Source organism: Vigna unguiculata, chromosome 10 (assembly GCF_037176805.1).
Source record: "Vigna unguiculata cultivar grain cowpea cultivar isolate G323 ecotype 2 chromosome 10, ASM3717680v1, whole genome shotgun sequence".
Taxonomy (NCBI): domain Eukaryota; kingdom Viridiplantae; phylum Streptophyta; class Magnoliopsida; order Fabales; family Fabaceae; genus Vigna; species Vigna unguiculata.
The window spans coordinates 40,294,806-40,308,761 of record NC_140801.1 but is presented as its reverse complement, the minus strand read 5'-3'; the positions used below and the strand labels follow the sequence as shown (position 1 = coordinate 40,308,761).

At 34.1% G+C, this 13,956-nt stretch overlaps 1 pseudogene; it reads left to right on the top strand.

Annotated features, from left to right (window-relative positions):
* The first annotated feature begins 9,191 nt into the window (after positions 1 to 9,191).
* Positions 9,192 to 9,581, top strand: LOC146883187 (secreted RxLR effector protein 161 pseudogene; annotated as a pseudogene).
* The last annotated feature ends 4,375 nt before the right edge of the window (positions 9,582 to 13,956 follow it).

Genomic DNA, 13,956 nt, shown 5'->3' with positions numbered 1-13,956 from the left:
AAAACCAGAAATAATGAGTAACATATATCTCTAGCTACTGAACTCCAAATCAAATCTCCACCGTTCAAAGTGAAGAACTACGTGTTATGGACCACCTGTCAAAATTTCACCTAAATTGGACGGTTAACGAACTAAAAAATGTAGTTTTATGAAAACTACGCAAACGAGAAAAACAATGGCACCTAGGGCCCAAAAATCATGAACCTGGCGCTTGGTGGTACAAAACCAGCACCGCGCAGTTCCTGTTCCATGAAAATACGAAAAACAACTTTTTTCATGAATCAGAACACCACGCATCTCTGGTATGGCGTCTGGTGGCCAATTGGGTGCCACTAGGCGGTTCTTGTTGTTCTAAGAACCCAGAAATCCCCCTTGCACCTACGAACCTCAGTTTTTCCCAGTTTCCCCTTGCATGCAGATTTCCATCAATTCTCACGCAATCCCGCTTCCAATTATAATAATTTGTATCCTCAGCGCATCCATTAACAATCTCCCAAAACAATTTAAACACTAATTATTCTCGTAACATGCAAACCCAAGGCTATCAACCCTAAACTAACGTTCATAGCAATTGTATCAATTTTCGCCTCCAATCTCATGTAATTCAAATTCCACAAACATCCATCGATCGATTAACATTAAAAGAAGCTGTTTTCCTCAATCAACTCAACCCAAAACACCCAAAACATCCAAATCGAACCAAAATTGGTTCGCGTCGCCTAGCGAGTGTTTGTAACATCCCGACCGGATATTATGGGTTTAAAATATAATATATAATAAGAAAATAAAATCACATTTATTATAAATCCATTTCCCAAAAACGCAAAAAAAAAAATTCAAATAATTTATTTCATAATAAAGATAACTCTAAGTTCAAATCTTCTCAAAATTCAATAAAGTACCAAAACAGTCTCATAAAAGATTACATCTTCATTCCAAAACCATAAATCATAAAACTCTATAAAACTGTTCCCATGAGTTTTCCCCGCTCCGCTGCTAAGCCTCACCAGATCCACCTACAACATCATTTGCTCCCGTGTACCGCGTACACGATCATCACCAAACACAAGCAGATAGGGTGAGCTAACAAAATAAACATATATATATATATATATATATATATATATATATATATATATAATATATATATATATATATATGACACAAATATACCAATCACACAATCACACCAAAGGAATTCCATCCTTTGATATCATATCACATGGCCACCACCATATTATTCGTGTTCTACATCTTCCAATGAGTACCTCAAGGTGTCTTGCTGCCATACCTATCGGCCACAACCAATAGAGCACGTGCGAGAAACCATGCTACGGATCATACACCGTAACGCCAGGTGAAGTTCCCATATACGAACATAATTCGTAACGTCCCAAGACTACCAAACTCGTCAGTCAACTATTGAGGAAGGCAATCTATTTTGACCCATCCGTATTGGCCACCACCATATTATTCGTGTTCTACATCTTCCAATGAGTACCTCAAGGTGTCTTGCTGCCATACCTATCGGCCACAACCAATAGAGCACGTGCGAGAAACCATGCTACGGATCATACACCGTAACGCCAGGTGAAGTTCCCATATACGAACATAATTCGTAACGTCCCAAGACTACCAAACTCGTCAGTCAACTACTGAGGAAGACAATCTATTTTGACCCATCCGTATTGGCCACAACCAGCACACTCACACAGCCAACACTCGCCAACCCAAGCTCAACTCAAGGGTTACTCGTGTTCATCCGCCATCCCGAGCTCAACTCGAGGGATGCCATTCCGAGTTCAACTCAAGGAATGCCACTTGCTTAACCCATATCCCGAGCTCAACTCAAGGGATACGTTCCGAGCTCAACTCAAGGAACACCAGCAACCCGACCTTTAAGATATCCTAGAAGCCTTGTAGATCATGCACATCATAGCAAGCATAACACCAATGTGTTGCAACAAAATCGCCTGGTGGGGGACACGTACCGCCAGGCGCTGCCGCTTCTAGATCGCTTGGCGGGGGACACGTACCGCCAGGCGCTAAGCGCCTTAATATTCACTGCCACTGCAACTATCGCCTGGCGGGACTTCCTCTACCACCAAGCGCCACGTGCCTTAGTATTTACTGAACCGCAAACTCCGCCTGGCGCACCCCTCCTTACCGCTAAGCGCCACCGTGATCCAGAACCCCCTATTTCTACATTGTCGCTTGGCGGATCGATCACCACCGCTAGGCGCTACTCCAGTGCTTGCGCAGTACTGGTTTTAGTTTAGGTTCAAACACATTTCACACTGGTTGCTCTCATTTGCTCTCATTCTAGAGTACCTTTAATGAAAAGCATTGCCATCTATAATGTTTCAGGCCTTATAGCACCTCACATGTCCATTCATCCCCTAGTCATATAGACCATCCCAAGCATGCTCAAATAAAATATAAGCAGTAACACTCTAACAATTTTAAGCACATGATCTGATGCACCAATGCAATTTAATATTCTCCACATGTGACTAACAAATTGATAGAGACTTACCACAAAACCCAATCATGTTTCATTAAAAGTTACTAGGAATTATCAAGAGGTTTTTCGTGCATTTTAAAGATTTCCAAATTAGCAATATTGAGTAATGTATATCTCTAGCTATTGACCTTCAAATCAAATCTCCACCGTGCAAAGTGAAGAACCACATGTTATGGACCACCTGTCAAAATTTCATCTTAATCGGACAGTTAACGAATCGGGATATGCAGTTTTACTAAAACTGCATAAACCAGAAAAATGCTGTCGCCTAGCGCCCAAAAGTGAGGAAGGTGGCGCCTGGCGGGACTAAACTACCGCCTGGCGATTCCTGTTGCGTGAAAAGTACGAAAAACAACATTTTTTGTGAATTAGAACACCGTGCAACTCTGGTATGGCGCCTGGCGGCCAATTGGGTGCCGTCAGGCGGTTCCTACACCTGCGAACCTTACCCCCTTCACTACAACTCTGATTTCCATCAATTTATGACTCCATAGGATACGATCCCAGTTATTAGGATTACGGTTCATCCCTAACACTTCCCATCAACCCTAAGATAATATTCCTATTGTTTCATCCAATTTAGCCATCAATTAAATGAATTTCAATGATGTTTGACATCTAATCACCCCTTAACCATTAAAATTAGCTTTCCCTCTGATTAAAGTCATCCCACAACACTCAGAACACCAAAATTGAACCAAAATTTGGTTCATGCCGCTTGGCGGTTCAAACACCTCCACCAGGCGGTTCCTCAAAGGAACCCAGAAACACACCAGGCGGTTTCTGGAAATTTTCCAGAAATTCGAATTTTAACAAACAACAGAGGTTCATGGAAATCAAACACATGCATATATCATACAATTCATGCATTAGCATAAAATTTAATGTTAATAACTCCCCTAACCTGGTTTCCTTAATTTATTTTGAAATTGTTTTCAGTTCCCCCTTGATCACCAATGCTCTTCCTCTGACTCTATCTCACTTAGGCTGCCTTCACGTGGTTGCTAGGGTTCCCAACCCTTTTCCTCTTTGCTAGAAATAAGTTTAGCAAAAAGAAAGCTTAGTTTGAGTTAACCAAGGTTCAAACCCCTAACCATGCCGATGTCAAACCAATGCACAACCATTTAACCAATTCATTTTTCATGATGATTAATATAATTCTATGATTATATTATCACTCAACATGATCAAGCATATTATTAAAAATAATAATAATTAAAGAACACATAAATAGCATACATAGGACTTGAACCCAAGTCCTCTCATATAATAAAGTACTCTCAACCACTTAAGCTAGTACTTTTCCACTTCATACATGCCAGTATTAAATGCCATAAAGGCTCGCACCACCCGCCTTTATTAATTAATTAATTAGTTAATTAATTAAATTCCACGAGTCTTACAGTGTTCATCACCGCCAGACAATTCATAAAAAAACTCAAAAATCTGGGTGGTCAATATGCGTTGCTTGGCGACCAGGGTGCTACCGCCAGGCGGTTCCCTTGTAGGAACCCAAAATGGCTTAAAAACGAGATGAGTCGCCTGGCGGGCAATGATATATCGCCAGGTGTTCACAACCATGCTTTTATGCAAAATAATTAAATAATAAAAATAATCCACAAATGGCATTCACAAGACTCGAACCCAAGTACTCCTCACACCATCAACATGCTTTACCACTGAAGCTACCATTGTTCATTGTCTTTTCTCTTCACATTAAATAACTTAGAGATTCTCGCTGTCGCATTTATTAAATAAATACTTATTAATTTATTTATTTTTCCCAGGTCTTACATGCCTGATGATGATGAGATACACCATGGAGAAGACTATTCAACAGAGCATTCTAGATAATGACAATGTTAAGGATTTTATGAGATCGGTTGGTGAGATGTTTAAGACTTTTGACAAAGCTCAAAAGGGTCAGTATCTATCACCTGTTGAAAAGACCAAATATGATGGTGTCAGTGGTGTTCGTGAGCATATGATGAAGCTTGTGCACTATTATAACAAACTCAAATCTCTAAAGGTAGATCTTGGTGATAGTTACTTGATTTGGTAGGTTATGGAATCTCTTCCTTCTTAGTTTGATATGTTGAAGACTTCTTACAACACTCAGAAGGAGGAATGGACAATTGATGAGATGATAATTATTATTTCTCAAGAGGAAGCATCAATTAAAAAGACTAAGTCTTATAGTATGCAGTTAACAGCTACTACTTCTAGCACTAAACATGTGAAAAAGGGATTCAAAGGCAAATCTCATTATGAAAAGGGGAACATAAGGAAAGCATCAGTGGTTTTAGAGCCTAAGAAGAAGTACTTCAAGGCAAATTATGCCTATTGTAAGAAATTTGGGCACAAGCTAGTTGACTGTTATATTCTTGAAAAGAAGAATGTTGATAAGGAAGGTATACTCCTATATGCTCTAGCTTGTTTTGAATCTAATGTTATTGATGTTCCTCCCAATTCTTGGTGGTTAGACGCGGGTGCCACTATTCATGTTGTGAATTCTTTACAAGGGTTCTCAAGCCTGAGAAAACCAAGTGATGTCGATTCTAAGATTATCATGGGAGATGGAGCTAGAGCACCAATTGAAGACATAAGAGTAGTTTCTTGAAATACGTTTTTTATGTACCTTCTATGAGAAGGAATTTGGTAATGGTAAACTTGTTGTTTATTTCAATTCAATTACTGTTGGCTTAGGAGTTTTATATGATGGGCTTTACATGCTGAATCTGAATGACATGTCTGTTAATTCTATTATTGGACATAAGCGTAGTAGAGTTGATGAAAATTCCTCTATGTTGTGGCATAGACATCTAGGACATATTTCTAGACCTCAGATTAAGAGGTTTATTAAAGAAGGTTTCTGCATGATCTAGATTTTTCTAATTTTCATACTTGTGTTGATTGCATTAAGGGCAAGCTTACCGCAAAAGTAAGAAATACAAGGGTGACAATGTGTTGGAGCTTATTCATACTTATATATGGGGAGCTATCACACCCACTTCCATGTGGGGATATAGGTACTTTATCACGTTTGTAGACGATTATTCCCGATTTGGATGGATAGATCTCCTACAAGAAAAAATCAAGTTCCTTGGATGCTTTTAAGTCTTCCAAAGCTACTATTGAGTTGAAAACAAGAAAGAAGATAAAATGTGTAAGGTTTGACAAAGGTGGAGAGTATTATGACAGATATGATGAGACTGGAAGAAATCCTGGACCTTTCGCTAGATTTCTTGATCAATGTAGTATTAAAGCTCAGTATACTATACCTGGTACTCCTCAGCAAACTGGAGTTGCAGAAAAGAGGAATCACACTCTTTTAGATATGGTGAGATGCATGTTGAGTCATTCCTCTTTATCAGATTTCCTTTGGGGAGACGCTTTAAGGACTGCTATGTATATTCTTAATAAAGTACCTAGCAAATTTGTTTCAAAGACTCCTTATGAACTCATGTCTGGGAAGAAGCCAAGTTTGAGACATTTCCATGTGTGGGGTTGTAAGGCGGAGGTGAGGCCTTATAATCCTTACTTAAAAAAACTTGATCTTCAGACTGTCAGCAAGTTCTTCATTGGTTATTGTGTGGCTTCTCGTGGTAGCAGGTTTTACTGTCCTTGAGATGACAAATTTTTTTTTCTTTTTAACTATTATTTATTTATTTATATTATTTTCTATATTATACTAAAAAGATTTGAAACATAATTCTACAATAACATATCACATAACTAAAATATTCACATATACATCTATTTACAATATTGTATGCATCTTATATCCACACCATTGAGTACATCTTATATTTCCTACACTAGAAGAGGGAGGAGTGTTATTTATTTATAGTTCCCCCTCATATATTGGCTTTCAAACATGTGGAGGGAAAAGGTTATGGATAGGGTTCACTTGGACTGTTGGGGGTAAATAGAAGGTAACTCCGATTTGTCCTTCTATGACAATCGGCGCATTGGGAGTAGAGAGAAAAGTAATAGTAGAATTTCATGTTCCCTGAAATGTCACATAATTATTCACTGCATTGGTTTGCCATGCATTCCCCTGAAAAACAACCACAATGTCGGTGAAGAAGGGATCAAGCATGTTGGGAGCAATCATCTATGATATGGTTATAAAATTTTGTTTTTCACACACAATCATAAAGTAGGGAAGTGAGACAAATATCACATAAAAAAATATACAACATATCATAATAAGATAAAATGAAATGAAAATTCTCCCAAATCCATTTAATTGAATTTTTTCATACTTTATATAGATATTGATTAATTTTGTAGTGACTAGTCAGGATAAATGAGCTCATGGCCAACAAAGTAACTCAAGAACATCTCATCTTGAGTAATACTAACTCGTTTAAATCCCCAAGGTCATACCTCCAACTACAATAATTAAATCTTTATTTATCATAAATTTTATTTCAATATTAAACCATATAATTATATAAATAAATAAATAGATAGGATTAATCAATAATTAAAATAAGTATAAATAAATAAAAAGGAGCAGTACGTAACTAGAGATAAATATAAATAAGTAAATGAGAGTAAATATAAATTGAATAAATAGGACCAATGCATAATTGGAGATGAATATAAATAAATAGGAACGGGAACTAAATATAAATTAGAATGAGGTTAGGGACACCTCACTTAAAGGTAAATATAGAAATAAGAATAATTATGAAGAGATGGGAAAAATAAAAGTCAAAAGATAGAATGATAAATGTCTCATCCCCTTACCTTAGTTATTATGGAAAATGAACCATGGTGAATGCACCAAGGTGATATGTAATTTTTTTTCCTTTGCTACAACGCTCTCACTCTCTTTTATCTTCTTCTCTTCTCTTTCTTTCTTTTTTTTTTCACTGCACCTCGACCCCTGTCTCTTCTCCACTTCCTGCCTTCCAACATCTTTTTTTTTTGGCTATTTATAGTGGTGGAGTCATGATGGCTATTAGTTTCAATTAAACTAATTATTAATGGTATAGTTCCTCGTTAAGTTACTTATAGATTATTTTTAGAAGATCTTCTCATCACCTCACTAGTTTATCTCTGACATCATATGTTCTGTTTATCATTTTTTTATTATTATTATTATTGTTTTGAATAATGATGGTTTAGATGTATCTAAGTACACCATCCATATTGTTATAATTAATATAGTTATCCGTTAAGATTTCACCATTAATATTATTTATTATATATATATATATATATATATATGTTTTATAGTTATTTTATATTATTATTATTATTATTTTATTTAATGATTAACTAACCCCATATATATATATCATAACGCATAGTCATTTATATATATATATATATATATATATATATATGAAATTTTTATATTTTATATTTAATAAAATTATTATAATTATTTAACCATTTTTTTATCCTATAAATTTTTATAATCTTATATTTATATATCTATAGTTTATTCGATTAGATACAACATACATAAAAAAATGTATTAAAATTTTTTTTTAGGTGTTAGCATACTGAAAACATTGTGGTATAAATTTTTAGATGTTGCAGTCCTTCTCACTCAATGCAGGTTATTGAGTTTGATTGTGCGGTATTCTTTGAGGATGTTTTGGACAATGGGAGCAATACACCTCAACCAATCACTCTTAGAGAAGATCGTGTTGTTATTCTTGTGCCATCCATTTATCTTTTTGTAGATAATGTGATTCCAGTTGTCCGTGATGAAAATGAATTTGTTCCAGATCTTGTGGATGCCACATCACTTGAAGTTTCTTTGAGGTGATCTCAAAGAGTACACAAGTCTTCTATCCTTGATGATTATCTTGTGTATCTTCAAGAGCATGAATATGATCTAAATAATGTTGATGATCCTACTTCTTTTGAAGAGGTTATCTCTAGTTCTCATGGTGATGATTGGTTAAATGCTATGCATGATGAGTTAGCTTCTATGGCTCATAATGATGTTTGGGATCTTGTGGATTTGCCACTAGGTTGTAAACCAGTTGAGTGTAAATGGGTCTTCAAGACTAAGCGTAGTCCAGATGGAAAAGTTGAGAGATATAAAGTCAGACTTGTAGCAAAATGCTATACTCAGAGGGATGACATTGATTATAAGGATACTTTCTCACCGGTCTCTACTAAGGATGCTTTTCTTGTTGTTATGGCTTTAGTAGCTCATTTTAATTTGGAGCTTCATCAAATGGATGTCAAAACAACTTTTCTCAACGGAGATTTATTTGAAGAAGTGTATATCGTTCAACCTAATGGATTTGCTAAAAAAGGTAATGAGCATTTGGTTTGCAGGTTGAAAAAGTCTATGTATGGACTAAGACAAGCTTCTAGGAAATGGTATTTGAAATTTGATCAGGTGGTCACTTCTTTTGTCTTCAAGGAAAATGCCTCAGATCAATGCATTTACTTGAAGAAAAATGGGAGCCTTTTCATCATTCTTGTCTTATATGTTGATGATATTCTTCTTGCTAGTAGCATTGTTGAACTTTTGACTGAGACAAAATTTATGTTAAATAGCCACTTTGATATGAAGGATCTTGGTGATGCTTCTGTTGTTCTAGGCATTCAGATCTCTTGTGACAGGTCACGTGGCATTCTTGGATAGTCTCAAAGAGAAAACATTGATAAAGTCCTCAAGAGGTTTAACATGCATTCTTGCTCCTCATGTGCAACACCTGTTCAAAAAGGTGACAAACTCTCTAAATCTCAGTGTCCTCAAAATGATAATGATAGAGTTGAAATGAAAAAAATCCCATATGCTTCCGTTGTTGGTAGTTTAATGTATGCTCAAGTTTGTACTCATCCCGATATTGCTTTTGCTGTTAATGCTTTAGGGAGATACTTAAGTGATCCAGGTTCGGATCATTGGAAAGATGTTAAAAAGGTCTTTAGATATTTGCAGGGTTCTAAGGATCATATGTTGACCTTTGAGAAGTCTGATCAACTTCAAGTCATTGGTTATTCTGATTCTGATTTTGCTGGTTGCCCTGATGACTGGAAATCTACATCCGACTTTATTTTTACGATGGCAGGATGAGCCATTTCTTGGAAGAGTGTTAAAAAAACTCTTACAGCTACTTCCACTATGAAGGCAGAGTATGTTGCTTGTTATGAAGCTACTTGTCAAGCTATGTACCTTAAAAATTTGATTTATGGCTTTCAAATTATTGAAAGTATTTCTAGGCCATTTGTGATATGTTGTGACAACATTGCTATCGTACATTTATCTCAAAACAACAGAAGTTCTACTCGCTCAAAACATTTTGATATAAAATTTCTGTTTGTTGGAGAGAAAGTTTTGGATTATCAAACTTGGATTGAGCATACTACTACAAAAAAATATGTTAGTAGACTCACTAACTAAAGGCTTATCTGTTGGATTTTTTCAAAATCATGTAACTCATATGGGTGTGGTTAATTCTTTTGATGTATTGGGTTAGTGGGAGTTTGACATTTACACTTTATATTATCTTTGTGATTCATGTTTATATTTCTTAATTGGTATTTGTACTTATGTTGCAATTGATATAATTAATTTATGGGTTAAATATGTTTTTGGTCTCTTAACTTTCAGTGAAAATTGGAATTAGTCCCTCTCGAAAACCTTGACCCAATTTAGTCCTCCAACTTTACAAATGTTTGGATTTAGTCCTTTTAACAAAATTTTTTTAAGTTTATTTGACATTTCAAACGTATTTCAAGACAGTTTCTTAGCTAACATTGAAGCGGAAATGTGTCAAGCGGGGTAAACAACTCAAATGCTCTCATGAAATGTGTTTAAAACGTTAAATAAACTTTAAAAAAATTGGTTAAAAGGACTAAATTAGGCCAAAGTTTCGAAGATGGACTAAATTCAATTTTCATTGAAAGTTAAGGGACCAAAAACATTTTAACCCTTATTTATTAATGTTAAGTGGGAGAATGTTATATTTTATATAATTTTATTATATAAAATTATTATTCTCTATTTTGTTATTATTATGGATTAACATTAATCAATAAATTAAATTATTTGTTTATATTAATTATATTGCACATAATTTATTATTGTATGGGTAATATATAATTTTGGGTTTCTGATGAACGATCTGTGATGGGTTGGATTGTTTAGTAAACGGTCTCTAATGTCTGATGGGCTTGAATAATCAAATACTTATTTGCGAGGTCTCTGGTCTTTGCTGATATGATATAAAACTGATACCCCATTAGTCAGTTTTAAGAGTAACAACTTAAAACACTCTTACGTTTAAGCAGTGGCGGAGCACTATTGGTGCAGGGAGGGGCCATGGCCCCCCCAAAGTTTTAATTTTTTTTTATATTATATATATTTTAATTTTTTTATATTATAGATATTAAAAAATATATTATAATTAAATCAAATATTTTATTTCTTTTGTAAACATAATAATTAATGTTAATAAATAATAAAATATAAAATTAAACATAATAAAAAATAAAGAATAAAAAGATTTATCAAGATATTTTTTATTTTTTTATTTATTATGGTTTGAGTTTCTCACAAATTGTTCTCATATTCCATTCTCACATGTTTTTTCTTGTTTTTGAAGAGAAAAATATCTATTATTTTTGCTCTTATTTATCCTCTGTCCTCTTCCTTCCATTCTCATGGAAGTAAAGAAGAAGGTAATTCTTTGGTCTCAATTGATAGTGAAATATTAGTTTAATAATTTATTTAATGATCCTCTTTTATATTAATTGTTTATTTCATGAATATAGAAAAAAAGATATTGTACTGTGTGTTTTTTTTATAACCGAATCTTAATTGTGGTTCCATTATATGTCTTGAGTTTCTCAACTATTTTCTTTTGTTTTTGAAGAGAAAAAGATTTATCATTTTTGCTCTTATATCTCCTATGTTCTCTTCCATACTCGAGGGGAAAAAAAGAAGGTAATTCTTTGGTCTCAATTGATAGGGAAATATTAGTGTAATAATTTAATTAATGAGTATGTTTTATATTAATTTTTTATTTTATGAACATGGAAGAAAAAATATTATACTGTGTGTTTTTTTTTTATAACTGAATTTTAGTTGTTGTTCCATTATATGTCTTGAGTTTCTCACAAATTGTTCTTACCTATCTTCTTTTGTTTCTGAAGAGAAAAAGATCTATTATTTTTGCTCTCATCTTTCAGCGGTTTTCTTCCATTCTTGAAGAAATAAAGAAGAAGGTAATTCTCTTTTGTCTCACTTGATAGTAAAATATTAGTTTAATCAGCTTCTTGTATATTAGTTTTTTATTTTATGAAAATAGAAAAAAAATATTGTACTTTGTGTTTTTTATAACTGGATTTTAAGTGTGGTTTGATTATTGTTGAATTTTCTTTTGACAATTTTTTAGATATGTGTGATTTCTTTTTTAGTTATTGTTATACTAAAATATGTATTTAATTTTATTTTATTAGTGACAATAATTAAATATATAAATTTTTGATGTATTATTTTGACTCCCCCAACAATTCTCGTCAAGATTCGTCACTTCGTTTAAGAATACCTATCAGAAAGTGAAAGAAGTATCTCATACTACGTGCTTCTACGGATCCTTCATTAATTTCGAGTACACAATCCTCTTTAAACTTTTGCATGAATATATTATATTATTTTATTTCTATCATTTAATTGATAAGTAATTCAAAAGTCAAATAAAATAAAAATATCAATCCTTTCAAGATTTGAAAGGGTTTTTAGATTGAAATGTAGTGACTGATTATAAGATTTATCTCAAAACAAACCTTTTTCTTTTCTAAAAAACATCCATATTTACAATCTCAATTAAATTAATTCATTATGATATCATTGAGTTTACCAAATTAGATCTTGGAATAAAAGTAAAATCGTGGATTGATTCAATCACTGAGTCTTCACAATTTGTTATATATAAACTCTGATCTTCAGGAAGTTGACGTATGATTCAACTCTTTACTTTTAAAGATTCTTAATTTGGATTGTTCTGACACAATAATAAACTTCTCGTACCGCGACACAAACATTGCATTTGAGAATTCTTTCCAAATGAAAAAAAATGGTATTTTCAATATGGAAGTTATTTTATCTTTAAAAGAAATATCAGTTTGATTTTCGTTTCTTATCAAAAATAATTTCATATTTTATCTTGTTATGATTTTTGTGAAACAATTTTTTTCCGCCTTTTGTCCTTTTAAGCAAAATCGATTCAAAATAAATATAGCCATATTTTAGAGGAAAAATATGTATTTTATAAGTTTTATAACTCTTTTAGTAGTTTTTCAAAATTAATATTTACACATGTATTTTATAATATTTTTCTTTGAACCAATAAAGTGTTACTTTAAAGTTCGGCAAACTAAATGAATATCCCATCCATTCTGGTTTACTATTCACTTAATAAAATTTCATCTAATTCTCTTTAAATTAATATTTAATGTTCTGGAATGCAAAATGATTATTTATGCTTGTGTTTCAGATTGGTAGTACTTGTTTGCACTTTATATCTTGAATTGTTGTTTTCAAATTTTAATAGTTATTGGAGAATTAAAGTAAAAGTTGATGGGCCCGTATATCTGTAACACCCCATTTAATTAAGTACGCGAAATTAAAGGAATGTCACGATAAAGATAACATAAAAACGCGGCCTGGGATCAACTCCTTACAACCCATGGCACACCACGATGCCCAAAAGAAACTAGAGGAAAAGTTAATCAGAGTGCATAAAAACCAAGGACGAACAGATACATGGGTCGCAACCCTAAATGAACTCATGCAGAATTAACAACTAGTCCACGCGGACTATGCAGCAGAATCTCTACTTCCTTGCTGACCTCTGGAACCTCGCCCATCTGCTCACATCAATTAAATTGATGATCATCGCAAGAAGAACAGCCACATACAATACAACCATACAAACAAACGGGTAAGCTAGAGCCAACACATATTCATCACACAGTCAAGTATACTATCATCATCCCATATCCATATAACAACCAAGCATGTTATGACTCTTCATTCAATACACTACGACTCGATTCGACTCATCCGGATATGTATAACTTGGTCGAATTCAGCGGATGCTTGCACTTGTGGTGGATACCCCTGCTCGACCCTGAGCTGCTCATCTCCGAGCTATGTGTTACAAGTATTACGATGAATCAAATCTCCCTCACCACAAGGTTAGCCCTTAATGAATTTCAGGCCTCCTGCTACTCTCACCACAGGAGTCAGTCCGCTCTAAGTGAGACTAACTGGCTCCTTAGAGTGTCAGGATGCAACCTTAACTTGAATCCTTACCTAGTTATACAGATGGGGCACCACCATGGGCACCCACTAACAGGGGCCATGGAATTACATCCCGACCACTGAAGCGCGACCTCGGAGGTCTCACCTAGAGACCCCAAGGAATTTACATGCTGACACAGAC